Source organism: Scyliorhinus canicula, chromosome 1 (genome assembly GCF_902713615.1).
Source record: "Scyliorhinus canicula chromosome 1, sScyCan1.1, whole genome shotgun sequence".
NCBI classification, from domain to species: Eukaryota; Metazoa; Chordata; class Chondrichthyes; order Carcharhiniformes; family Scyliorhinidae; genus Scyliorhinus; species Scyliorhinus canicula.
In genome coordinates, this window is record NC_052146.1 from 273360075 (window position 1) to 273387830 (window position 27756).

Here is a 27756-nt window from a genome sequence, read left to right on the forward strand (position 1 = left end):
GGGAAGACGGCAGGAGAATGGGCACGAGGAACATGTCAACCATGATTGAATGGCAGAGCAGACTCGATGGACTGAATGGCCTAATTCTGCTCTGATGTCTTATGGTCTAGGTTCCAAGGAATAAAGAGACCTTGGCGTGCTTGTCCATAGGTCTCTGAAGACAGTCGGGCAGGTTAATAGGATGGTGAAAAAGGCACATGGGACACTTGCCTTTATCAATCGAGGCATAGATTACAAAAGCAGGGAGGTCATGTTGGAGTTGTACAGAACTTTGGTGAGGCCACAGCTGGAGTATTGTATGCAATTCTGGTCGCCACGTTATAAGAAAGGTGTGATTGCACTGCAGGGGCTGCAGAGGCAAGGCGATTCACCAGGATGTTGCCTTGGGTGGAGCATTTAATTTACGAAGATAAGTTGGATAGGCTTGGATTGTTTTCGATGGAGCAGAGAAGACTGAGGGGTGACCTGATCTCGGTATACAAGAGGGGCATGGACAGGATGGATAGGGAGCTGCTGTTCCCCTTAGTTCAAGGGTCAGTTATGAGGGGACACAAGTTCAAGATCAAGGGCAGGAGGTTTAGGGGGTATTGGAGGAAAAACCTTTTTACCCAGAGGGTGGTGACAGTCTGGAATGCACTGCCTTGGAGAGTGATAGAGGCAAGGTGCCTCATATCCTTTAAAAAGTACCTGGATGAGCACTTGGCACATCATAACATTCAAGGCTGTGGGCCAATTGCTGGCAGGTCAGGTGTTTTTCATACATCGGTGCAGACTAGATGGGCCAAAGGGCATCTTCTGTGTTGTATTATTCTGTGATTCTGTTAGTTTGCTAATGTTGGGTATCCAAACCAAACTGATTGACTAACTTATTGTAGCTTTGATGCTTCCTAATGAAGAATTCAAGAATTGGATTTGCAAGTGATTAAATGTACTGTCAAGAATTGATGCTGTAGTAATGTGATTAATGGTTTCCCCTTGGTTTAGTTTAATTTGAATTATGTGAACAATGAAGCTGTTAGTCGCAGAGTCCATATCCTAATATGGTACTGACGTGAAGTATTTCTGCAACTTCGAGGTGCAGTATAACAGTGGGAGCTCAAGGCAAGTGGCAGTAGAACTTTGAGGATGTGGAAGGGCATATTTAATAGCACAGCACTGGATTGAATTAAGTATCAACAGTGTAAAGTTTGATTCCTACAAAATTAGGTTATATAAAATAAATTTTAAGGAGACGTGATGGCATAGATTAAAGAATTGGTTCGTAGATAGGAAACAGAGAGTAGCTCTTTTTGGGAGTGGCAGGCAGCGACTGGTGGGCTGCTACAGGGCTTACCACTCCCAATATATATATCAATGATTTGGATGAGGGAACCAAATGTAATATTTCCAAGATTGCCAATGACACAAAATGAGGTGGAATTGAGAGTGGGGTGAGGAGGATGTAAAGTGGCTTCAAAGTGATTCAGACAAGTTAAGGGGGTGGGTAAATACATGACAGATGCAGTATAATAATAATCTTTATTGCCACAAGTAGGCTTACATTAACACTGCAATGAAGTTACTGTGGAAAAACCCGAGTCGCCACATTCCGGCACAGTGGGAGAATTCAGAATGTCCAAATTCCCCAACAAGCACGTCTTTCAGGACTTATGGGAGAAAACTGGAGCACCCGGAAGAAACCCATGCAGACACGGAGAGAACGTGCAGACTCCACACACACACACACACACACACACACACACACACACACAGTGACCCAAGCCGGGAATCGAACCTGGGACCCTGGAGCTGTGAAGCAACAGTGCTACCCATTGTGCTACCATGTACAACAAAGATAAGTGTGAAGTCATCCACATTGATAGGAAAACAGAACGGAAGAGCATTATTTAAATGGTGGTAGGTTGGGAAGTGTTAACGTACAAAGTGATCTGGGTGACCTTGCACTCCAGTCACTGACAGCAAGCCTGGAGGTGCAGCAAACAGTTGGGAGGGCAAATGGTGTGCTGGCCTTCATTACAAGATGATTTGAGTACAAGAGCAAGGACGTGTTACTGCGTCTGTACAGGGCCTTGATGAGACCACACCTGGAGTTGTGTGTGCAGTTTTGGTCTCCTTACCTGAGAAAGGATATACTTGCCATAGAGGCAGCGCAGTGAAGTTTCACCAGACTGATTTCTGGGATGGCAGGATTGTCGTACGAGGAGAGATTGGATCGATCAGGCCTGTATTATTGGAGTTTAGAAGAATGAGAGGCGATCTCATTGAAACATTTAAAATTCTGACAGGACGAGACAGACTGTGTGCAAAGAAGATGCTCCCTCTGGCTGGGGGTTATAGAACAAGGGGTATAAGTCTCAGATTATGGGGTAGGCCATTTAGGATGGAGATGAAGAGAAACCTCTTCACTCAAGACGGTGGTGAACCTGTGGATTTACCTACCACAGAAGCCTGTGGAGGCCAAGTCACTGAACTTACTTAAAAAGGAAATAGATTTTGAGACACTGAAGGCATCAATGGGTATGAGGAAACAGGGATCAAAGCCTTTTGTCCTAACACTTTGCTCGGATGTGACAAGCACAATACAGTACCAAGTGTCAAGTGACTGTCTTTCATATGTATACAAGTTTTTGAAGGTGTCAGGATAGGTTGCAAAGATAGTTAATAAGGCAGATATGATCCTGGGCTTCATAAATAGAAGCATGGGGTACAAAAGCCAATATGCTATGACAAACCTTTATAGAACCTTGGTTTCAATAAATGTCAAAGCAATAATTGTTCAAAATATTCAAAATTGCAACAAACTGTACTTTTGTTCAGATTCTTAGTCCCTAAACAGCCTTAAAAAAGGAGGAAACAGCAAGTCTTGCAAGTTTGGGGATTTAAAAATAGAGGCAAAATAACAGCAAAATGTTACTCAGCATTTTCCAGCCCATTTTGAAGCACAGGGTCTAACGTAGTTCAGTGCATGTGTGTGACGTTCTCACCGAGAAGGCAGAAACCCACCCTAGTTCCTATCTTGAGGATTTAAAATACTTCAAACATGAATATTTTCATATCACCACAAAGTTGGTGGCATAATTAGGGATGTTCGAACTCGAGGAGTTAATGGCAATTACAGGAGATTATAGTCACATGTTTATGGTAATTTGCATTCACCACTGAAGTATGAATAAAGACATTGCAAACAGATTAGGGTAAGTATTGGAAACAAGAAAACACGGCAGATGTTGCACACAGGAAAATAAACTGTTTGCCTATTAGTCCTGAAACACAGTCAATTTACGGAGCAACATCTCCGCTGAGAAGGAAAAGAGAAGAAACAGTTCATTGTCCATGATGCAGGTTTCCGTGGTGAGGTAGAGAGTGATATATTACAATAACAAAGAGCTCTGAAATCTGCTAAGGTAGGTGGTCGCTGAATGTGGAAAACCCTATGTGCACGTGTGAGAGTTTGGCAATCGGTAAAAAATGAGTAAGAACGTGAAATTTTCTATTTTTCTACTTCCTTTAAAAAAAATTGAAACAAATCTGCACATGATTAAAAGGTTTAAGGGGTCCACTGTGGATTCATTGCCTCAGGAAGGAAAAATAACCCACCCAAATTTTAGCAAATTCGAATTAATCATTCCTACTCAAATCAAATAGTTTATTTTTTTACCTGCAAGGATTCAAACAGTTTTGAGTTCATGATACTTTTAAAGAAATTTTGAGTACCCAACTATTTTTTCCCAATTAAGCTGCAATTTAGCGTGGCTAATCCACCTGCACATCTTTTGGGTTTTGGGGGTGAAATGCATGCAGACATGGGGAGAATGTGCAAACGCCACACAGAGTGACCCGGGACCGGGATCGAACCTGGGTCCTCAGCCTCGTAGGCAGCAGTGCTAACCACTGCACCGCCTTGCCGCCCTTGAGTTCATGATGCCAACGATAAATTTAAGTTTACCTTTCTGAGCTTTTAAAATCATAGAAAGGCTACAGCACAGAAGGAGTCTATTCGGCCCGCCTTGTCCATGCCAGCCCGATGACACCCAGGTGCCCTTTCTAATCCCACCTTCCTGCACCCGGTCAATAGCCTTGGAGCTTAGAGCACTGAAGGTATAGGTCCAGGTACTTTTGAAAAGAGTGCAGCCTCCATCACCAACTTGGGCAGCGAATTCCAGACTCTCACTACCCTCTGCACAAAAAAGCTCTACCTCATGTACCCTCTACACCTTCTGCCACTTATCTTGAATCTATGACCCCGGTTCTAGAATTCTCCACCATGGGAAACAATTTTATCCTGTCCACTCCATCTCCTCCCCTCATAATTTCGTACACCTCAATTAGGTCACCAAGTCACCCCTCAGCCTTCTTTGTTCCAAGGAAAATAACCCCAACCTATCCAATAGAACATAGAACAGTACAGCACAGAACAGGCCCTTTGGCCCTCGATGTTGTGCCGAGCAATGATCACCCTACTCAAACCCACGTATCCACCCTATACCCGTAACCCAACAACCCCCCCCCCCCCTTAACCTTACTTTTTAGGACACTACGGGCAATTTATCATGGCCAATCCACCTAACCCGCACATCTTTGGACTGTGGGAGGAAACCGGAGCACCCGGAGGAAACCCACGCACACACGGGGAGGACGTGCAGACTCCGCACAGACAGTGACCCAGCCGGGAACCGAACCTGGGACCCTGGAGCTGTGAAGCATTTATGCTAACCACCATGCTACCGTGCAGCCCTAAATCTCTCCTCATAGCCACACTTTTCTAGCCATGGCAACATTCTTGTAAACCCCCTCTACGCCTCTCTCCAGCGCATTTACATCTTTCCGGGTGACCAGAACTGCACATAATACTCCAGTTGGGGCCTTACCAGTGTTTTACACAATTCCAGCATTAGATCCTTCATTTTCTGTTCTATCCGTCTGCTAATGAAGGAGAACATTCCATATGCTTTCGTAACAACCTTGTTTGCTTGTATTGCTGCCTTTAGGGACCTATGTATCTGTGCACCAAGATCTTTCACTTCACCTACCCCGTTTAGTATATTCCCATTTATAGTGTATTCGCTAAAACGGTTTGACCTCCCTAAATGCACGACATCACACTTCTCTGTGTTAAATTCCACCTGCCACTTTATCGCACACTCCACCAATCCATCTATATAACTCTGGGAGATTGCAGCTATTCTCTACACTGTCCACCACTCAGCCAATCTGTGTAGTCTGCAAATTTCCCAATCGTGCTCCCCACATTCACGTCCAAATCTTTAATACAGAACACATACAGTAAGGGTCCCAACACTGAGCACTTTCCAAATGCAAGGGCAGCCATCGACCATTGCCCTTTTAAATAAGATCCTTTGGTGACACATTTCGGAGCACCAAAGTTCAAAATGATCATCGGGACCCAAACAACTTTTGTACAAATGGAAGATGTTGCCACCAGAGTTTGGGAGAGATGATCTGCGAAATCCTTCGGTTATAATGGGTAAATTTCAAAAGTCACTTAGATTTTGTTGACCAAATAGGTATTGGGGATTCAACATATTTATGACACTAAATCTATTTCCACTTCACTTAACAAAAGAGACAGACAGCAAAATCTAAATTTAGTTGCTTCCCCCCTCTCCCCAACCCCAAACAAATTTGGAGATGGGGCAAATGCAATAATCACTGTGAAACTGAGCCAGTGGAGCGGTTAGTCTGCTGAGAGTTTTCAGGCATATTCCTGGCCTGCACTGAATTAGCTGTTATCTCAGTTGGCAGAGGCAGGAATTCTGTGATTGGACTCTGAACTCCCAGAACCCCCAGACTACGGAGAAGAAAAATCAGCTAACTTGTTTGAAAGTAGTAAACCAGCAAATGTTGATCAATAACTTTGAAAAGCTAACAGATCAGGTGAAAAGCAGTTCAGAATATGGACCCAGGACATGTTGTTGCACTGAAAGTGCAGTGTGTGATGAATACAGGATTTTGGATACATTGGATGATAAACATTTGGCTCGTTAAGGATTAACAGCCTGGGTTAGAGTGCGTTTGACTGCAGCAGTCATGTTTTTAAAATAACCTTCTTTTGCAAGAGCTGAAAGTTTTTAGGAGCCAGAGGTGAAATTGACCAAAGTAAAACACCTGGGCTAATGCATTGTTGTTTGACTAGCGGGAGTCCCTGGGGAGCTAATGTGTTTTCAGCCTGAGGAGTTCATTTATTTTCAGCTTGTGAAAATGATGTCATTGCTGGATGGAGCTAAGGTATTTAGACACTTTGAGAAAGCCTTTGAGTTGGGTTTTGATCTGGCGAACCTGTTAAACCACAGGAAAGATATTTTTCTCTCTCAGTAGGAGAGTTAAAAATGATTAGTAGTATTTAAAGCAGTGCAGACTTGTCTGAGGACAAGGGAAGGAGCTGAAACAAACCAGTTGAAACAGCTTTTTTAAGACATCTAGCCATAGTCTGCAGGACTTCTGACAGGAGCTCTAACAGGAGTCAAATCTGTTCTGGAAAGCAACTTTAACTCTGCACTGGGATGTTGGATGGATGGAGAGCTGTAGATTTATTTTTCTTGTAGTTTTCTTATTGGAAATAGAAGTAGGAATTAAGAGGTATTGTATTGAGTAGTATCGTTTAAGGGGTAATCGTAAGCTATTTTTGGCTGTGATATTAAAGAATAATATTGTGTTAATAATAAAGTTTTGTTCTAAAATACCAAATCCCTATTTCATTAGGCAATCACTCCTGGCGCGAAATATTCTTTCCGCACAGTCTTACGAAATCAACTAAAATATTGGTGTTTCACTCCAGTATCCTAGCCACTGTTGGGGTCTGGTGTATGATTGTAATAAAATTGGGGGCTCTTTACCGGGATTTTAAGTATAATTCTTAGTTTAGCTTGGGGTTATTGAACCTAAAGACAGTGCGCATGTGTGGAATGATTTCATTCTTTCGGTTTTTGAGGTTAAAATAGGGAGTCACTGGAGATGGCTCTTTCAATTGCAAATATTTTTCTGGGTGTGGAAAAGATTACTCGGGATGGTTTATGAAGGAGACTAAAACAAAACATTTGGGTTTGGCAGAGAAGCTACAGTTAACCTGATCTAAAACGGTGAGGAAAGTAGAGACAATACAGGCCATAACTCAACATTCAAATTGTCCACAGACACAGCCAGAATCATTGGAATTAACTAGAATTCAATTACAAATAGAAGTGAAAAATAGGGGTCGTGATTCTCCGATCGCGGGACATAGTGTCTGCGCCGTCGTGAACGCCATTGCGTTTCACAACGGCGCAAAACGGGCGCGGGCACTAGTGATTCTGGCCCCCACAGGGGGCCAGCATGGCACTGGAGCGGTTCATGCCGCTCCAGCCTCACTTCCTGGCAAGCACTGGGGGCGGCACCAACTCGCGCATGCGCGGCGGCTTTACTGAACGATCCGGCGCCGACGCAATATGGCGTGAGGGTTCTGGGGCTGTACGCACAACAAAGTAGGCCCGAGTGGGGGGAAGAGGCTGGCCCGCTGATTGGTGGGCCCCGATAGCAGGCCAGACCCCATCGGAGGCCCCCCCCCGGGATGGAGCCCCCCTCCCACCTCCCACAGGCCGCCCCCCGACCCTTCACGCAGAGTTCCCGCTGGCAGCGACCAGGTGTGGATGGCGCCAGTGGGACTCTGCTTTATCCGCCCGGCCGCTCGGCCCATCTGGCCCGGAGAATTGTCGGCCCGGCCACGTACAGCGGCCCGCGACCGCGCCACGCCAAACGCGCCACCGCAAATGGCGCTGATTCTCCGCACCTCAGAGAATCGCGCGCCGGCGTGGTAGCATTGATTCTCCGGCCCGGTGTGGGGCTGGGATAATTCCACCCAGGAAATTAAAGAAAAGGAGAGATTGACAATGGCAAGAGAAAAATTAAAAGAGAGAGTTTTTCAAAAGGAAATGGAAAGGAAGAAACTTGAAGTAGAAATAGAAAAAATAGCAAAGGAAAAAAGGGATAGGGAAAGAGAATTTTAACTTCAGAAACTGGAACTACAAATAGAATGGAAAATGGCCCCGGTGTGCATCTCTTTCAGAGAGTCGCTGCAGTCTCAATTGGCCAAATAGCCTCATTCTGCACTGTAGAGGTTCTATGATTCTACTAGTGACCAGCTCTTCATCCTCCCATCAGAGCATAGAATCAAAGAATAATACAGCACAGAAGAGGCCCTTCATGTCTGCACCAACGCATGACCTGTCGACCTAATCCCATTTGCTGACACTTGGGCCATAGCCTTAAATGTTATGACGTGCCAGGCACTGTTTTTACCCAATTATTTTTTTTCCCAATTAAGGGGCAATTTAGCGTGGCCAATCCACCTAACCTGCACATCTTGGGATTGTGGGGGTGAAACTCATGCAGACATGGGGAGAATGTGCAAACTCCACAAGGACAGTTACCCAGGGCCAAGATTCGAACCCGGGTCCTCAGCGCCACAGTCCCATGCGCCACATGCTGCCCCCGCCAGGTAATTTTTAAAGGATGTGAGGTAACCCACCTCTACCACCCTCCCAGGCAGTGCATTCCAGACTGTCACCACCCTCCAGGTAGAATAGAATAGAATAAAATCCCTACAGTGCAGAAGGAGGCCATTCGGCCCATCGAGTCTACACCGACCTTCCGAAACACCCTAACTAGGCCCAAACCCTGTAACCCTCTCTAACCGATGGACAAAAAAGGGGCAATTTAGCACGGTCAATCCACCCAAACTGCACATCCTGGACTGTGGAAGGAAACCCACGCAGACATGGGAAGAATATACAAACTCCACGGAGAGGGTCACCCAAGGTCGGAATCGAACCCGGATCCCTGGCGCTGTGAGGCAACGGAGCTAACTAACCACTGTACCGCCCTTCCTCTTCATTTCTGTCCCCCCACCAGCACATACTGGACGGTTGATGAACATCCAGACATTTATTCCCTCTGCCTCATCGAACCCCAAGTTGTTTACCCCTATAGCTTGATGGGGTGCAGGGTAAAGATAGAGATAGAGGGTAAAAAGGTTTTTCTCAAATCTCCCCTCAACCACCTACCCTTGACCTTGTGTCCCCATCATAACTGGCCCTTCAACTAAGGGAAACAACTGTTCTCTATCAACCCTGTCCATGCCCCTGATAATCTTGTACACCTCGATCCGGCTGCCCCTCAATCTTCTCTGCACCAAAGCCCGAAAACGGGCTTTTTGGTGGCAAACTCTACTCAAGAGAAAGTAGAAGGGCCCTTGTGTAAAGTACGTCAAAAAAGGCTACAACTAAGAAGTCTGCGGCTGGAAATTCGTCAACCGGCTCGGAGGCTTCGCGTGGAGCCTCAACAGGGAAGATGGCAGTGACGGTGGCCACCCAGATCACAGCAGACATGTTAACTGGGAAACTGGCTACTGAATTTGGAAAGCAATTTGAAAAGCATTTTGAGACACAATGGAAAGTGATGTTTGATACTCTCATATATTCGATTGTGGTGGCGTTGGGTCCTGTCTGCAAAATGTTGGAGCGGACTTTGGAAGCTATGAAGGAGCATGGAGAGGTCTGGAAGGGGGTGGAGGCGGCTCGTCGAGGCAGGGTGACCAAGTTGCCTCACTGGAGGCCGAGATCTCGATGAGGCGGAAAAGAATAAGAATCGGAGGGCGAAGGTGGATGACCTGGATACTCGGTCATGGAGATAAAACCTCAGAGTTGTGGGGTGCCAGAGGGTGTGGGGGGCCCAATTTCTACTGCCTATTTTTTGCAAATGTTCACTAAGATGGTGGGGGAGGGCATACTGGCATCCCTTCCAGAGTTGGACAGGGCCCATTGAACATTCCGACAGAAGCCTCAGGCGGAAGAGCCAGCACAAAAAGCTATCGCCAGATTTCACAGCTTCCAGGAGAAGAAGCAGGTCCTGAACTGAACCAAGGAGAATCGTGATTCACAATAGGAAGGGAGCCTCATTAGAATCTATCAGGAATTCGGAGTGGAGCTTGCAAAGAAGCGGGCAGCCTTTAATAAGGCCAAAGCGGCTTTGTACAAGAGTGGAGTGACGTTTTGAGCGGTAAACCCGGCGAGACTGCGGGTTATCTTCCAAGTCAAGTCCGACACTTCGGAGGTTTTTGTTACAGAGCATGGACTGCGATCAAGTTAAATAGGTTCTTTGTGGACTTGTTATGGTTGTTTATGGTAAGGAGTTTGAGGATATTTTGTATATATTTGTGGTTATTTCTTTATTTTTGTGTTGGGGTGGGATTGTTTTGTGTAAGTTGCATGGTTGGGGGTGGAGGTTAACTGTTCTGAGGGATATTACAAAGAACAAAGAAAATTACAGCACAGGAACAGGCCCTTCGGCCCTCCCAACCTGTGCCGATCCAGATCCTTTATCTAAACCTGTTGCCTATTTTCCAAGGATCTACTTCTCTCTGTTCCCCGCCCGTTCATATATCTGTCCAGATGCATCTTAAATGATGCTATTGTTTAATGCAGTAATATATGGCTCCCGATGAGACCTTGTTCTTGGTAGAGTTGTTGCATTTTGTAGTATTTTTGTAGACGGGAGGAGTGGGGGGTGTTTCTTTCTCTTTTTCTGCTCTGGGTAAGGGCTACCTCGCCAGCACTAAAATTCTAGCTGGTGAACGAGAGTGGGGTAGGGGGATGGGCTGCGGCAGGTTGGGTCAGTGATTCTGTGGTTCAGTGAGCCAAGTGTTTTTGTTTTGTTGGGGTTGGTCAGAGGATGTAATGTTCTTTGGAATGTAATCAAGATGGATGTTTGGGTGGGGTTTGGTTCAGGGGAGGGGGAAGGTTAAGCTGTCTGACGGTGACATGGGGTTTTTCTTTGTTTTACTTTTTGGGTTGGTTTGGTGGCCTTGAACCGGCATCCTCCGAGCAGGCGTTTGATAATCCTTCACCGTGGAAATGGCTGACTCCGGGTTTGGGGGGGGGGGGGGGGGGGGGGGGGGCGTTTCAATTGGTCACATGGAATGTACAGGGATTGGGGGGCCCAGTAAAAATGTCGAGAGGTTTCTGTCACCTAAAGAATCCGAGGCTGATGTGGCGGTTTTGCAGGAGATTCATTTCTGGGTGAGGGCCCAGACCAGGTTGCAGAAGGAGTGGGTGGGTCAGATCTTTCACTCGGGCTTTGATGGTAGGGCTCGGGGGTGGGGTGGCAATTCACACCAATAAACAGATTATTTTTTTCAACAGACAAGGTCGTGAAAGACCCCTACAGTGGGTACGTGATGGTCACAGGGTATTTGGCAGGTGCGCCGGTGGTATTAAAGTATATACCCCGAACTGGGGCGACACAGCATTTATGAGGAAGCTGTTGGCTTCCATTTCAGATTTGGATACACAACAACTGATTTTTGGAGGTGATTTTAATTGACTGCTTGTTCGGATGTTGGACCATTCTAGGCCAAAATCGTTGGCGCTCTTGGGGGTGGAGAAGACGCTGTTAGTGTTTATGGAACAGGTGGGGGGGGGGGGGGGGGGGAGATACTGGGAGGTTTAAGCAACCAGGTGGTGTGGGAGGGTAAAGCATTCTCGTTCTTCTCCCCAGTATAAAAGGTTCATTCCAGGATCAACTTTTTTCTGGTGTGTAGGTTGTTTCTCCCATCGGTGATGAAGTCAGAATACTCGGCCATTGTCATCTCAGATCATGCCCCACATCTGGTGGATTTGGTTTTGGAGTCAGTCCCTGCTCAGTGCCAAACGTCGAGATTAGATGTATGGTTATTGGTAGATATGGGGTTCTGTGGGTGCATGTCTAAGGCCATTGGTGAGTATGTACAATTCAATCGGAATGAGTCTGCCTCGCCCTCCATGCTTTGGGAAGGCTTGAAAGCGGTGATTAGAGGACATATTATATCATATAAAGTGCATATAGATAGGGAGGTACGGATGGAATGGCAGAGGTTTGTGGGTGATATCTTGGAGGTGGGCCGCAGAACACGTGTGATGCTTCCCCAGAGTTCCTGGCGAGCAGCAAAAAGCTGCAGACACAGTTTGTTGGCTACAGAAAAGGCAGTGAGAAAAAGTTGCGGGATTCGATGAGGGTCTTTTATGAAAGTGGGATCTATAGTAGATGGTGAGGTGTGGAGTAAGGCCCTTCGTAGGGTGAACTCCACGTCTTAATGTGGTCTAATCCAACGAAAGGTGGTGCCCAGTGCGGACCTGAGCAAAACTAGAATGAGTGGTTTCTTTCTGGAGGTAGTAGACAGGTGCAAACAGTGTTCCAGGGGGTCGGCCAATCACACACACATGTTCTGGTCTTATCCCAAACTGCTAAGCGTCTGGGTCTCCGTCTTCAGCACTATGCCAGCGAATATCGATCTGGAGCTCTGGTGGCCATTCTTAGGGTGTCGGACTCACCGGGGCTGCAGACGGGAGTGAAGCAGGTGTCCTTGCCTTTGCCTCATTGATCACCCGGAGGCAAGTTCTGCTGGGGCGGAGGTCTTCCACTCCACCCAGCGCCTCGGTATGGTTGGGTGACCTAATGGAATTCTTGTACCTGGAGAAAGTCAAGTGCACCGTCAGGGGGTCGGTCGAAGGGTTCCACCAGAGATGGCAGTCATTCATTGCCTACTTTAAGGAATTAGTCACGGTCAGTTGGTGGGGCTTGGGCAGGGGAGGGGACCCGTGGCAAGTTGTTGTTGTATGTCTTGTATATGGTACACACTACTGCCACCGTGTGCCAGTGGAGGGAATTAATGTTTAAGTAGCAGATGGGTGCCAATAAATCAGGTTGTTTTATCCTGGATTGTGTTGAGCTTCTCGAGTGCTACTGGAACAGGACTCATCCAGGCAAATTGAGAGTATTCCATCACACTCATTACTTAGGCCCTGTAGATGTAATAATGCACATTTTAGACCCCCGACTCCCTCCCCCTCCCTGGCAAATTGGATATCGCAGAGGGGAGCAGACTGGACCTATCAACTCCACATTCTTCAGCGGCTGCTGCATTCTGAGTAGTGACCAAGAAAAGGTGCTCTTCTGCCAACCATACCCAACGCCATAACCATTCTGCCAGAAAGCAGAGCCATTTCGTATTCATTTTTTTCTAATCGGCTAGCTGCTGGCTGAGGAGCAGCACATTTCCGTGCCGGCCTCCCCAAACAGGCGCCAGATTGTGGCGACTAGGGGCTTTTCACAATAACTTCATTGAAGCCTACTTGTGACAATAAGCGATTATTATTATTATTACATTGAACTAATATTAAAGAGGCCCAGGCTTTCGGGTTTAGGTGTCCACTACATCCACATCAGCACCTCTGTGCTGGAAACTGGGCGCGGGTGCAGTGACTGCTTATGATGATCATTCTAACTCCTATATGAAATTAAATGAAAAAAATGAAAACATCATACATCTGATGTCAGGGAGATAGAAATAGGTAAATACTCCATCCTAAAGTACCTAGTACAAAAGGTTGGCAAGGGTCCAGCCCGGCTTTTTAATTAGATATTGCTATATATCTTCAGTAAGCTATTTAAATTGTCAGAGGCTTGATGCATCACCACCAAAACAGCCTTGAGGATGCTTATGCCATCATCCATGGCATCCAGTGGATATTTTCTCAGCCTGCCGCTTGCAGGAGTGATATTTAATGTCCTCTTTTTCCATGTTGGAGATTCAAAGGAGTGAGAGGTTAGATCTCAAACAGGCTTGTTCACATTCAGAGGTGCTTCTGAAACCATTAAGAGATGGTGAGCAGGAGCACCCCCACCCCCCACACGCACACACACATAAAGGTTACCAATTGGCACGCCCATTCAAAATAATAGTCCTGAAACCTTTTTCAGTCCCATTTCTACTGTAGGCTCTAGCACAGGAGGTATAACCCATTTGATATTTTCCATGTTCCACAGTGGACTAGCTAGCCTGTTATAATTTAAGTCTGCCGTTTGATTTTGCAATTGTTTACTTATCCATTTACTGCGAACACAAATTTGTTCACTAGCTCATAGTCAAAGCCATGGTCCGAAAGATTGCTTACTCAATAGCTCTGTTCTTCCCATAAGCATTTAAAAATGGTTAGTTCAGCAATATAGACTTGGGGGCAATCACCAGCCCACATCAGAATGAAATCAATCAGCTGTTGGAATATGGCGAATACATTTTTCATTCTGAAAAGCCAAACTGTAAACATATCGTACTGACAGTGCGATTACATCAGAGTGGAATTGATTTTCCACACTAAGTGACAAATGCAATGAACTTAGTTGATGAGCACAGTTGCCAGCTATTTGCTGCCCTAAAGTTTCCAAGAATAATTTTGCACAAAACTCATGTGATCCTTGTCCACCTGAGTGACCAACATGAACTCATGTTATATGACATGGTTATTATGCACTGGACCACTAATTTTCTATGTGCCGCCTGTCCTTATCTCATGTGAAATTAAATGAATGAAAGTCGCCATAGTCCCCCGGGGACTGCTCTCCCCCTTTGAGGGTAGAGCTGACTGGTGGTGATTTAACCTGAGGGTCACCACACCTCGGGCAAGTGGCAAGGTTGAGAAGGCAGGGCCTTCATGGATAACCTCAGCCAGTATGGTAGCTTAGCCCGCCCTGTTGGCGTCGCTCCGCATCACAACCCAGCCAACTCAGCCAATGAAGGACCAGGTGGAAAATACGTGGATGTTACCAGCAGCTGCGATGGCAGATGTAGGCTGCAGCAGGAGGGAGATCCCCAGTCGTCGAGGTTCCCTTGCTGCTGGAACTGGGCCTACCATCTGTCAAGGAATGTGTGTCCGCTGATGATTAACGGCATGCCCATGTTAAAAGATGTCCCACAGCAGGCGTCTACCTAGAGGAAACCAGCACGCGCACACACACACGCACACACACACACACACACCCCCCCCAACCCCACACCCCCGGAAGTGCGCGGTCGAAGATGCGGCTCTAGGACCGGGCTCGTCATCCATGCAAGAACCGGCAGAACCCATGTAACATGGAGTTTCTTCAATGGACGATCATACTCGTGAGCGAGTGACCACCGAAGAAGAGTAGTAGTAGCATCAAGACACCTACCTGACACTCCAATATCTAAGAATGTGGTTGGGTCAGCTTTTTTGATGGTGTTGCACATTTTAGTTCCTGTGCAAGTTAGAGCACCCGTAATTTAGCTGATCTATTTAACTTTCATTCGGTCCTCACAAAAGCGGTTTCCTGACCGCACCTCTCTGATTAGTTAATGTTAACCATGTAATCAGCATTTATACAGTAGTTCAGTTGACGAGACATGGCAGATTCATGGAATAGTAGAGCCAGACATACTTGTTTGTACAGCATCCAATAACAATATGCATTTGTATAAAGCCTTTACATCAAAAAAATGTCCTAAATCACTTCACACAAGTGTAGTCAGACAGAAGTCTGCTAATTTGAGCTGTTGTATGACAGTGAAGTTGTCAGCATGTATGATGACACATCGACGCTTGTGGCATGGATCTGGGTATCAGATCGAACGCTTGGTCAAATCTGCACAACAGAGGTAAAGAACTGAAAGCTCGATACTAGCCTGCGTGTGTCATACTTTTGCCTATAATGTTGAAATTTCTGGTACAACAGAAATTTCTGGTACAACAGAAATACCAGAGAGCCCCACAAAAAAGGTTAAGTGTGGAAATTGGTAAATGGCACATTGGTTTCAGGACGTAGTCTTCTGAGATTCTGATAAAAGCACATTATTGAACATAGTACACAGAATTCATCCTGTTATCTGTGACCCAGGAGAACCTGATGCAGACAATGGATAACAAAGACCAAAGAGGTTTGGTTCCCCACTGAAAATGCCTCACCTTGTTAAGCACAATCTAAAAGAGTGAAGCGAATGGCAAGAGAAATTAACAAAAGGTGTAACAAAATACGGAAAGCTGAAGCTCTTGACAAAAATAGCTTCCTTATCTTAAACTCAAGGCGGGCAACATTAAACTAAAAATTATACTTGCATTTAACCTCCACACTTAATACTCAAATTTCGACTGGATGTACTTTCACAACAATTTCAAATGAATAAACACAAGTAATCTCCTGCCATCCAAACACATATTATTTTTTGACTTATTCATACACAGCCACCCAGTGGAGAAAAGAGACGAGGTTAAAGCTTACGATATGCAGGAAGCATGATCATTCCACTGTTGTGTTAAGCATTGCTCTTGTCCTTGGTTTAGGCAGACCCTATTTAAAAATTAATTATGCTATTTACATTTTCTGACAGACTGAAGGTGTAACCACACGGAAATGCCCAGATTTTACACAACTTACAAGGGCAACACTGCTCCGCGCACAAAGTTCAGCACTGAGGAGTTGCAGACAGAAGATCAAACTCTAAAGAAATGAAAACTCGCAAGGGTATTTCCTTAGCCTTTGTTTTCAACCCCTAAACGCAGATAGTTAAATTTTAGAATGGCATGCCAGAGTCAACGAGTAGAATTGTAAATGAATATCCATATTTTTCTGCTTTAACAGAATAGTATTTTTCAGAGTGTATTCCATTCCATCAGTCATTTAAAAAAAACACATGCCTTATTCCAAACCAGAAATGATAGGAAAACTAAAATACGATGTTGCCAAGTGGGAAATTAGCAAAGCTTTATGTGTAGCAAAATATCATATTATATCTATTATCCCCCACAATAATATACTCACAGTTCCCGTGATAATTTTTAAAAACATATTTAGTTGTAACATTGAATCTGCAGCAGGGTGAATTACAGATTTTCTTCCACAAAACTAACACAGTGATTTTAACAACTGGGAGCTCAGTTATGAGGCAGCAACCTTTTTAAAATGAGGTACAGTCAAAACTGCAAGAGAATCTGCTCAGAAAATCCTCAGACATAAATGAGTGACAGGCACTTCACACATCTCTCCAGCTGGGCCTTAATCCTGCAGTGTTGAATTACTTTTTCAGCTTTCCAAATAACCACATGGTTATACAAAAAGCCCCTACAAGGATGATTTTTTTTTCTGCTCACATACTTCAACTGTAATTCTGATTAAGTCTCAAAGACTGCTTTATCATAAAGAACTGCAAAATATTTCTCAATTAAAAAGCCATGATATTTTTAAAATCGCTTCATCAAAAAAAAAATTTGGATACAGAATCCTTTTCGCAGTCCTCGAATAGTTATGTATTCATCTCATGGAATATAAAATTAAACCAATTTAGATAAGCACCAATACGGACCAGAAACGACGTTATTACAAATGCACTTAAGATCATTTCAATCGTAACTATGCTCATTTCTCAAGTAGAAACCGCTTGGAAGGTGAAATGACTTGGGATCATAAATTCTACAGGGTCCAAGAGAGGTAAAAAGTAAGATCTGATTTATGAGCAGACGGTTTTATTTAGCCCACAGTGTGTTCTTTAATGAGACGGCGAGCGTAAAAATCACTGCAAATCATTTTTTTTCTGCTCCTGAAGATGAGACGAATTACAAGCAGTGAAATTGTGAAGCCAAGGCAAAACATCGGTGACATAGCTTACTGAGTGGCAGGGATAGTGCAAGCGAAAGATTAACAACTTTGCACTGCATCTGGATTTTCTGAACAGGGAAATCAGAAATCCATACCTACCCAGTAACTCCAAACGTCGGAGCTTTGGGATTCTTTACTATAACAGAGAACTGAAGTATAACACCAAAGTTTGCTAATATTCAGCATTCTACAATCTCTTTAATAGATCTACTGAGGGAAGGGCAAGAAGGAGAACCTTCCCATAAGTGTCCAGTACCGCCATACTTCACGAAAGTTGTGCCGCTGGCCAGGGGGCTTCAGCCAGGGCTGGAAGGAGTAGTGAAGGGTGGCCAGGAGGCGGGCTGTGGGTCGGGGTGGATGGGTACACGGTCCAGCACAACCGGCATAAGTGTAAGTGTACTCGCAGCTGCAGCTTGCCAGCCCTGCACGTCCACCACGGACCCAGCGATTCCTCCACCGTTTTCTGCGTGTTCTGCGGTTTTTTGACGCAACGGCGGTGTTAACCCCTCACCGGTCGCAGAATCAGTGCGGATGTGGCGCCGATTTTTACATCATGAAACTCCAGGGCCTCCATTGGCGTCAGCACATAGGCGCAGGAATGGAGAATCCAGCCCAATGACTTTCCCCTTACTTCTATCTATAATTGACACAATCAGGCGTGCAAAGGAAGCTTGGGGAAGCATCCTGTCATTCTTGCTTCTTTCTCCCCTGTGTTAGGCTCACCTCCCTAACTGCTCCGTCAAGATCCAGAACTAAATTTAAGTTTGTTAAAGATGTGGGAGAGCTGACTTTAGTAAAGTAGGGCAGGATCTGGCCAAGATAGATTGGAACAAGTTACTGGTGGAAAGATATGCAGAAGAGCAGTGCAGGGTGTCCAAAGAGGAAATGGGGAGCGTACAAGGCCAACATGTTCCCTCTAAGGTAATAGGAAGGAGTAACAAGTCCAGAGAACCATGGATGACTGGAGATATTCAGGATACAATGGGAAGGAAGAGAGAGACTTTTAATAAGTACAAGGGGAGCAAATCAAAAGAGGTCTTAGTGGAGTACAGAAAGTGCAGGATGGAGCTTTAGAAAGTAATTAGGAGAGCAGAGGAGATATGAGAAATTTCAAATTAGTAAAAGTAGGGAATATCCCAAGATATTTTATAAGTACATCAATGGGAAGAGGATAACTGGGAAAAAAGTAGGGCCCATTAGGGACCAAGGGGAGAATCTGTGGGTGGATCAATCGTGGCATAGATTACAAAAGCAAGGAAGTCATGTTGGACTTATACAGAACATTGGAGAGGCCACAGCTGGAGTATAGTGTGCAGTTCTGGTCACCATATCATAGGAAGGATGTGATTGTACTGGACAGGGTGCAGAGGCGATTCACCAGGATGTTGCATGGGATGGAACATTTAAGTTATGAAGAGAGGTCGGATAGGCTTGGGTTGTTTTCGTTGGAGCAGAGAACACTGCAGGGCTACCTAATCGAGATGTATAAGATTATGAGAGGCATGGACAGGGTGGATAGGGAACAGCTGATTCCCGTAGTTGAAGGGTCGGTTACGAGGGGACACAAGTTCAAGGTGAGGCGGGGAGAGGGTCAGGGCGGATTTCAGGAAAAACCTTTTACCCAGAGGGTGGTGACGGTCTGGAATGCACTGCCTGGGAGGGTGTCAAAGGCGAGTTGCCTCATATCCTTTGAAAAGTACCTGAATAAGCACTTGGCACATCTTAACATTCAAGGGCTATGGGCTAAGTGGGCCAAGTGCTGGCAAATAGGATTAGGATTGGCAAATCAGGTGCCTTTCATGCGGTGGTGCAGACTCGATGGACCAAAGGGTCTTTTTTGCACTGTATTTTTCTGTGATTCTGTGAACTCTCTGTTAGAAACAGTGGACTGGACCTGCATTCTGCCAGTGCATATCCTGGAAGGCCCGTGCCGCCATGTGACCCAGGTTCAATTTTTTTCAGATTTTTACTCTCTCCACTTACATCCCTTCGAATTGGTAACCAATGTGTCATTTCTGCGCAAAAGTAAACAATGATTTATCTTCTTTAAAATTACAACTGTTCATTTAAAGTTTTAGTTTGTTCTTTATCTCATTTACAGTACTTGCAAAGTACTTGCAACATAACATTAAAAAATATTAGAGCCAGCAATTAATCGGCAGTATTTATTTTTTGGAATTTAGTATCTGTACTTGGCCTCCTGCCATGCCAACTCCAAAGATCTTCTACTGCATTTCATGAAAAAAAATTAAACTTCTAACAATCTAATATAGCTCTCTCTCATATACATTTGATAGTGAACAACACCCATTCATGAAAGCCAAAGCTTTTAAATTGCAAGTGGTTAATCTCTTATAAAAATAACTTCTATTCAGGGCCCGCATCAAAGACAGCTAAACCTTTAATAGCGTCTTTAAACTGTCAATCAAACTGCAAGCACAGAACACCCCTCCCCCTCCGAGATAATGTAAGCTTTTAAAACTCAGCCAAGCATTCATAATGACAATAATAGCCTTCAGCAAATGTTACTAAAGTCCTCTATTAAAAGTGCACAATCAGATGGTGATTTTCTTTCTATACCCTACACCAGGTGGCTCATCAATCAAAGCAGTCCAGCAGAGAATTCTTTTAACTCTAACTTATAGCCCCAGCCCGTTTTTTACAGATTTAAAATGACACTTAAGCAGAATCTATCCATCCTTCAAGAGTATTTAAGCCTTCTCCATCAATTTACGACTCCCAAAATGATGGTTAATATTCTTGGATTGGCCAAAACTGGATCTGTTAAAACTCAGTAACCATTTTCAAATGGCTCCACAGAGTGCAGGTTTCTCTCCTATGGGTGTCATGTTCCAGCCAATGACACCAAAAACTGGATCTGTTGGAAATGGGCAGCAAGGGTCTCTCTCACTATTTATAAAGGTCTTGCAGAGTTTCCGAACTGGTGTAAATCAAGAGTGTATGTGGCCCCTTGTTCTTCCTATCAAAATGTATTTTTGAAAGAATAGGAAGTGAGAGAGCGAAAGAAAGGCAGGTAGCCCAAGGTAAGGAATATGGGCAGCACGGTAGCACAGTATTTAGCACTGTTGCCTCACAGCGCCAGGGTTCGATTCCCGGCTTGGGTCACTGTCAGTGCGGAATCTGCACGTTCTCCTCATGTCTACGTGCGTTTTCTCCCACAAGTCCCGAAAGACATGGTTGTTAGATGAATGGGACATTTTGAATTCTCCATCAGTGTACCCGAACAGGCGCCAGAGTACTGCGACTAGGAGATTTTCTCAGTCACTTCATTGCAGTGTTAATGTGAGCCTACTTGTGACACTAATAAACATTATTATTATATAAAGTCAGAGTATCGGACAGTACAATACCAAAAGTCCCAAGTAGTTAATTGGTCTTCCAAAGGTGTATTTAAACTTGCGTTTGTATTTTTTTCAATGGTGTATTTAAACTTGACTTTGCACAAGACTGGGCAGCATGGTAGCACAGTGGTTAGCACAGTTGCTGCACAGCTCCAGGATCCCAGGTTCGATTCCCGGCTTGGGTCACTGTGTGTGTGGGGAGTATGCACGTTCTCCCCGTGTTGCATGGGTTTCTTCCGGGTGCTCCGGTTTCCTCCCACAGTCCAAAGATGTGCAGGTTAGGTGGATTGGCCATGCTAAATTGCCCTTAGTGTCCAAAAATGTTGGGTGGGGTTACGGGGATAGTGTGGAGGTGGTGCAGACTCGATGGGCCGAATGACCTCCTTTTGCACTGTAAATTCTATGATTCTATGACGAGGAAGTAGTATTACATTCTTTGCCTCAGCATAATTGTACAAATCACCGACCTGACACCTGGATTATGTTTAAACCCTAATCTAGTGCCAAATTGTTACTAAAAACCGACAACAGCAGCTGCATTATTTAATGGGTGAGTGGGTGGGTCGGGCAATATATCAACAATCAAAAATCCAGATTAACTGCAAATTATAATTTCATGATCCCTAAAACATAGCCACAATGTGGCTACGGCTGTTTCCTTAAAATTCTCTTTCCTTCTTCAATAGCATCTTGGCTTTGTGATTCAGTGATCAGCTCACCAAAAGCAAACGACGGGGCCTGATTTCCTCTGTTCGTCTCCACCTCCTGGACTGCTTCAATAGGAATAACGTGTGATACCTTCGCAACCAGCCATGATCTCATAATCCGAAAATGCTAACTTGGGAGACCAACAAAAGCCAAAAACTAATCTCTTGACTTTCAAATATGGGCTGGGAAAGGATAAGGTACAGTACAGACAGCATATGTGGTTTGTATCAAAGTGTTGCAGCTATTGTCACAGAACCCAAATTCCACAGGAGCCAACCTGTAATAAGAGCCTTTTTACACAAAAATAATTAAAACCTGAACAAAGCTATTCAAATCAAGGTTGGGGCCAAGTATTTTGTTTGCGTCAGGTTGTGCATAAAGAAATTATGTAATTCGAATGGCTTTCATTATCAACTAAAAATTGAGTTTGAAGTGTTCAACAAAATTACTGTTTGGAAGAGAAAAGTGGTTCATCTTATGTGTGAACAGCAAAAATGTAAAAGTTGAGCAAATTAGGCTACTAACCGCACACTCCCCCCCACCCCCAACAAACACACAGAAATAATAACCATTATACAGGTTTCATTATGAAATTGATTTGATTTTACACTTATCATTAGCGCCTGACAAGTCAGCCTTGCAAAAAAAACCTCCTCGTTATCATCTGAGACTGGTGCCAAGGTTGGGATAGCTGTTCCGTAGACTTATCACGTTGACATCGCCTCTAGACATTTAGTGGCATTACCATCACTGAATACCTCACCATTGGTCAGAAACTGAACTGGACGAGCCATATAAATACAGTGGCTACAAGAGCAGTTCAGGTTCTGGGAATTCTACGAGAGTAACTCACCTCCTTGACTCCTCACAGTCTGTCCACTTCTCTACAAGGCACAAGTCAGGACTGCGATGGAATACCCCCCATTTGCCTCGATGACAGCAGCTCCAACAACACTCATGAAGTTTGATACTACCCACGACAAAGAGGCCCGCTTTGTTCGCACTTGTTGTGTTATGTACTCTGGGATAACACAGGCTGCAACTCGATGCAGCTTTGACCAAAAGATACTCCAGATTTTGAAGTAAGTTCAATGTGATTCATTGAACCATTAGCACAGTTCTCTATGAGTTCGACTCTCCTGCTAATCTTGCTATAGTAACTCAGTCTAACTAACCAGTCTGCTCTCAGCCACGTGGTGGGTGTGATGCTTCTGATCTGTCCCTGTCCTACTCTCTGAGTGTCGCCTGTGGAAAGAGACAGAGCATGTGTGCCCTGTCCTTAAATATAGGTTGTGTAATGCCCCCTTGTGGTAGTGTCACCTCTGGGTGTCTTGACTGCCCATTGGTTGTGTCCTATTCTATGTGTTCATTAGCGGTATGTCTGCATGTCATTACATCTCCAGTGCTCCCTCGAGTGTTTATTTAGTCATCGTGTATTTACATTAACCCCTTGTGTATTTACAGTGATGCATATCACCACAGCACCTATCCACAAACATTCACTCTTTCCACCAGCAACAAAAGTGGCAGCAGTGTGCACCATGTACAAGATGCACTGTAGTAACACAACAAGGCTCTTTTGACAACATCTTCAAAGACGTCAACATTGACCACCTGGAAGGACAAGGGCAGCGAACGGCTGGCGTCACCACCACCTATAAGGTCCCCACCCAGCCACACATCATCCTGACTTAATTTGGTTTGCCATGTGGATCGAGTCAGTGAAAAGTATTTCTATGCACAGTCCAGGCAGATGAAAAAAAAAGATTGTTCCATATATGAAAAACATAGGACATACGATAAACACACACTGTAAATACATAGAGATCAGTTCTGTCCCTAACAGGAGTCATTCAGGGGTCTGGTAACAGCAGGGAAGCAGCTGTTTTTGAACCTATTAGTGCATGTTCTCAGACTTTTGTATCTCCTGCCTGATGGAAGAGGTTGGAAGAGAGAATAACCTGGGTGGGAGGGGTCTTTGATTATGCTTCCTGCTTTCCTAAGGCAGCGGGAGGTGTAAAGAGTGGCAATGGATAGGAGGCAGTTTCAGTGTGATGGACTGGGCTGTGTTCGCAACTGTAGTTTCTTGGACCGAGCAGTTGCCATACCAGGTTGTGATGCAGCCAGATAGGATGCTTTCTATGATGCATCTGTAAAAGAGTCAATGTGGACATGCCAAATTTCCTTAGTTTCCTGAGAAAGTAAGTATAGGTGCTTAACTATATCGCCATTTCTTCACAATTTCTGTCAAAATCGTGGAATTTCCATCCTACAGCATATGGACACCACAGGTTTCCCCTGGTTGGGGAGGGTCTAGAACATGGGTCATGGTCTCAGGATATATGGGATAGACCATTTAGGACTGAGTTGAGGAGAAATGTCTTCATTCAGAGGGTGGGCCTGTGGAATTGTCTACCAAATATCTACTAAATAGATTGTGATGCAGCCTGTGGAATTGACAGAGGGTGGGCCTGGGGAATTGTCAGAGGGTGCCTGTGGAATTGTCAGAGGGTGCCTGTGGAATTGTCAGAGGGTGGGCCGGGGGAATTGTCAGAGGGTGGGCCGGGGGAATTGTCAGAGGGTGGGCCTGGGGAATTGTCAGAGGGTGGGCCTGGGGAATTGTCAGAGGGTGGGCCTGGGGAATTGTCAGAGGGTAGGCCTGGGGAATTGTCAGAGGGTGGGTCTGGGGAATTGTCAGAGGGTGGGCCTGGGGAATTGTCAGAGGGTGGGCCTGGGGAATTGTCAGAGGATGGGCCTGTGGTATTGTCAGAGGGTGGGCCTGTGGTATTGTCAGAGGGTGGGCCTGTGGTATTGTCAGAGGCTGGGCCTGGGGAATTGTCAGAGGGTGGTCCTGGGGAATTGTCAGAGGGTGGGTCTGGGGAATTGTCAGAGGGTGCCTGTGGAATTGTCTACCAAATGTCTACTAAATAGATAGATTTCTGGACTCAAAAGGCATCAAAGGAATATGGGGAGAAAGTGGCCGAATGGCGCTGAGATAGAGGATCAAAGGGCCACATGGCCTACTTCTCATCCTATTTTTTAAATGTTCAAATATTTTTTTATAGGATCTGGATGTCACTGGCTGAGCCAGCATTTATTACCCATCCCTAATTGCCCTTAAGAGTCAAGCACATTGCAATGGAACTGGAGTTGTGTGTAGGCCAGACCAGGTAAGGATGTCACATTTCCTTCCCTGATGGATATTAGTGAATCAAATGGGTCTTTACAGCAATTGACAATGGTTTCATGGTCATCATTAGATTTTTAATTCCAGATTTTTATTCCGTTCAAATTTCACCATCTGCCGTGGTGGGATTTGAACCTGGGTCCGCAGAGCATTTCTCTGGGTCTCTGGATTACTAGTCCAATACCACTACACCACTGCCTCCTCTTATGACTCAGTGAGTATGAATATCAACCAACGTGCCAGACTCCTTAATCTCTATTCTTTTTTAAAATAATTTTATAATACCCAATTCATTTTTTCCAATTAAGGGGCAATTTAGCGTGGCCAATCCACCTACCCTGCACACATCTTTGGGTTGTGGGGGCGAAACCCATGCAAACATGGGGAGAATGTGCAAACTCCACACGGACAGTGACCCAGAGCCGGGATTGAACCTGGGAACTCGGCGCCGTGAGGCAGCAGGGCTAACCACTGCGCCACCGTGCTGCTACTTAATCTCTATTCTAATGGTAGGGCATACCTACCAGTTGTGGAAGTATAGTGGTATGCATTTGAGAGTAGGCAGCCCAAGAGATCATAAACGTTGACTTTAGACTTTACAATATTGTATAGCTTAGGGAAAACCGTGGACAAGGAAACCTCCTATTGGTTACCACCCACCTCTCGCTCTCAGGTGAAAAATGAATGCACCTCCATGTTGGACACCATGTTGAGGAAACACAGAGCCAGAATGACATAAAATATACTTTAAGTGGATACTTCAATGCTTGGTACCAGGAGTGGCTTGGCAATATATTCAAAATCCCAAACCCACGATCTCCACCACCATCTAGGAGGACAGCAGGTGCACAGAAAAACCATCACCTCCAAGGCACACACCACCCCGAGATGGAAATATGTCACATTCCTGCTTCATCACTAGGTGAATATCTTGGAACTACCCATCTCAAACTATTATCACCATAAGGATCACTACAGTCCAAAGTAGTGGTCCACCCTTTTCAAAAGAAACTATAATATAATAATAATCTTTTATTGTCACAAGTATGCTCACATTAACATTGCAGTGAAGTTACTGTGAAAATCCCCTAGCTGCCACATTCTTACACCTGTTCGGGTACAGGGAGGGAGAATTTAGAATGTCTAAATTACCTAACAGCATGTCTTTCGGGACTTGTGGAAGGAAACCGGAGCACCCGGAGGAAACCCACGCAGATACAGGGAGAACTTGCAGACTGCGCACAGACAGTGACCCAAGCCAGAAATCGAACCTAGGACCCTATCGCTGTGAAGCCACAGTGCTAACCACTGTGCTACCGTGGACTCGGGATCACGAGATCATAGAGCAGGAGTAGGCCATTCAGCCAATCGGGTCTGCTCCGCCATTCAATAAAATCATGGTTGATCTGATTTATGGCTTTAACTCCACACTCCTGCATTTCTAACATTTGGCTAATAAAGGACAGTTTTGACAGTGGACCACACATCCTAGGACAATATTTTTTTTAAATTTCCTGGCAAGATGTAGAGGAACTATTCCAAGGGCTCACTCTTGCTATTACCATACAAACACACAAACTCTCAGGTGTATGGTTACTCTTTTCAAAATTAGAATTTGGCGCAATACTGAATACCAATCTATGCAAGAAAATGGGCATTTTTGTTCTACTCGACATCGTGGAATTGTTTCGAAAGAACCCAGAACAATCTTGAGTGAGAGAGGTTTTTTTTGTCTTTCCAGTGTAAGAAAAGATGATCATGGCCATCTCACTCTCATTCTCTAGAACTGTCTCCCTAAATCCTTCCGCTATCTTGCCCACTACACACTAATCAAATGTTTCCATAAAATCTCTCACTTCAATAGTTCCTTCAGCCACTTCCCCTAAATTGCCTGCACGACTTTGAAAATAAGCTAGCTATTTTGGTTGGAAACCGTTCTACTGGCAACAAGAGTGCATTAATATATCTCTCAAATAGTCATTCTCCACTTTTGAGAAGGCCTGGACAGTAATTCTCAGCAGACTTTACCCATGATGAGGAGACTTCTCAGCCAAGCCTAATCATGTCCTCAAGTAACATACAGTCATGCTTCCAGAGACAGGTGTTGAATGGTTGGCTGGGATGGGATCCTTGCTGAATATTCAGCTCTCAAATAGTTTGGGGGGGCATCAAGGTCAATTGTCCTCTTTTCAATCTGCCAAATCTCAGTTGGCAACCTTTACTGTTGTGTGTGGTTCAGTACACAGAGGGCATTTACCCCCAGGGTACTCATTAGTTTATATCTGTTTTAAAACTTGTTGAGAAATTAAACCATAATTTTAAAATAGTGCTTTTTCACTATTGGCGTCTCTTGCAAAGATCAAAGAATTATAGCTACCACTTCTGTGTATGAACACAGTTTGTTTTTTAAACCTCTTTTAAATATTAATGATCAATGTCACTGGGGAACACGGCATGATATAGGAGACAAATTAAATTCTAATGATGTAGTCAGCAGCATACGACCCTGCCAGTAGAGCTGGTTTTGAGGGATTACTGCCTCGATGCTGGGTAAATTGTTTCTCCAGTGCTTTGAATTGCCTGCGGCAAGTAGTCCAATTCTCTGATGCATATGGGAGCACGGGGATCACTACTGCCCAGTAAACCATGACCTTAGTCTCGGGTTTGAGATCCTGGCCCTCAAATACTCTTTTCCTCAGTCGAGCAAATGCCGAGCTTGCACATAGGAGGTGATGAGGAATTGGTCATGACTGCATCACGGCTGTAGCACACGGCGCCTTGACAAATTTGATCTTGAGCACAAGAAGATGCCATTCATGGGCTGGTGCTCTGTTTATTTTGCAGGAACTTAAACCATTGGTAAAACTGAGAAAGGGGCCTCACGGTAGCATGGTGGTTAGCATCAATGCTTCACAGCTCCAGGGTCCCAGGTTCGATTCCCGGCTGGGTCACTGTCTGTGTGGAGTCTGCACGTTCTCCCCGTGTGTGCGTGGGTTTCCTCCGGGTGCTCCGGTTTCCTCC

The 27756-nt window shown here is 44.9% G+C and overlaps 1 protein-coding gene and 1 long non-coding RNA gene across 3 annotated transcripts in view; one reads left to right on the forward strand and one right to left on the reverse strand.

Annotated features, from left to right (window-relative positions):
• LOC119974504 overlaps positions 1–21796 on the forward strand; it is a 43331-nt gene extending 21535 nt beyond the window's left edge. Inside the window, exons 2-3 of the long non-coding RNA XR_005462517.1 lie at positions 16214–16347; positions 21527–21796. This is a non-coding gene — a long non-coding RNA (uncharacterized LOC119974504). The remainder of the gene's footprint in view (positions 1–16213; positions 16348–21526) is intronic.
• Positions 1–27756, reverse strand: part of camkmt (calmodulin-lysine N-methyltransferase) — a 391947-nt gene that overhangs the window by 265870 nt on the left and 98321 nt on the right. The window lies entirely within an intron of this gene.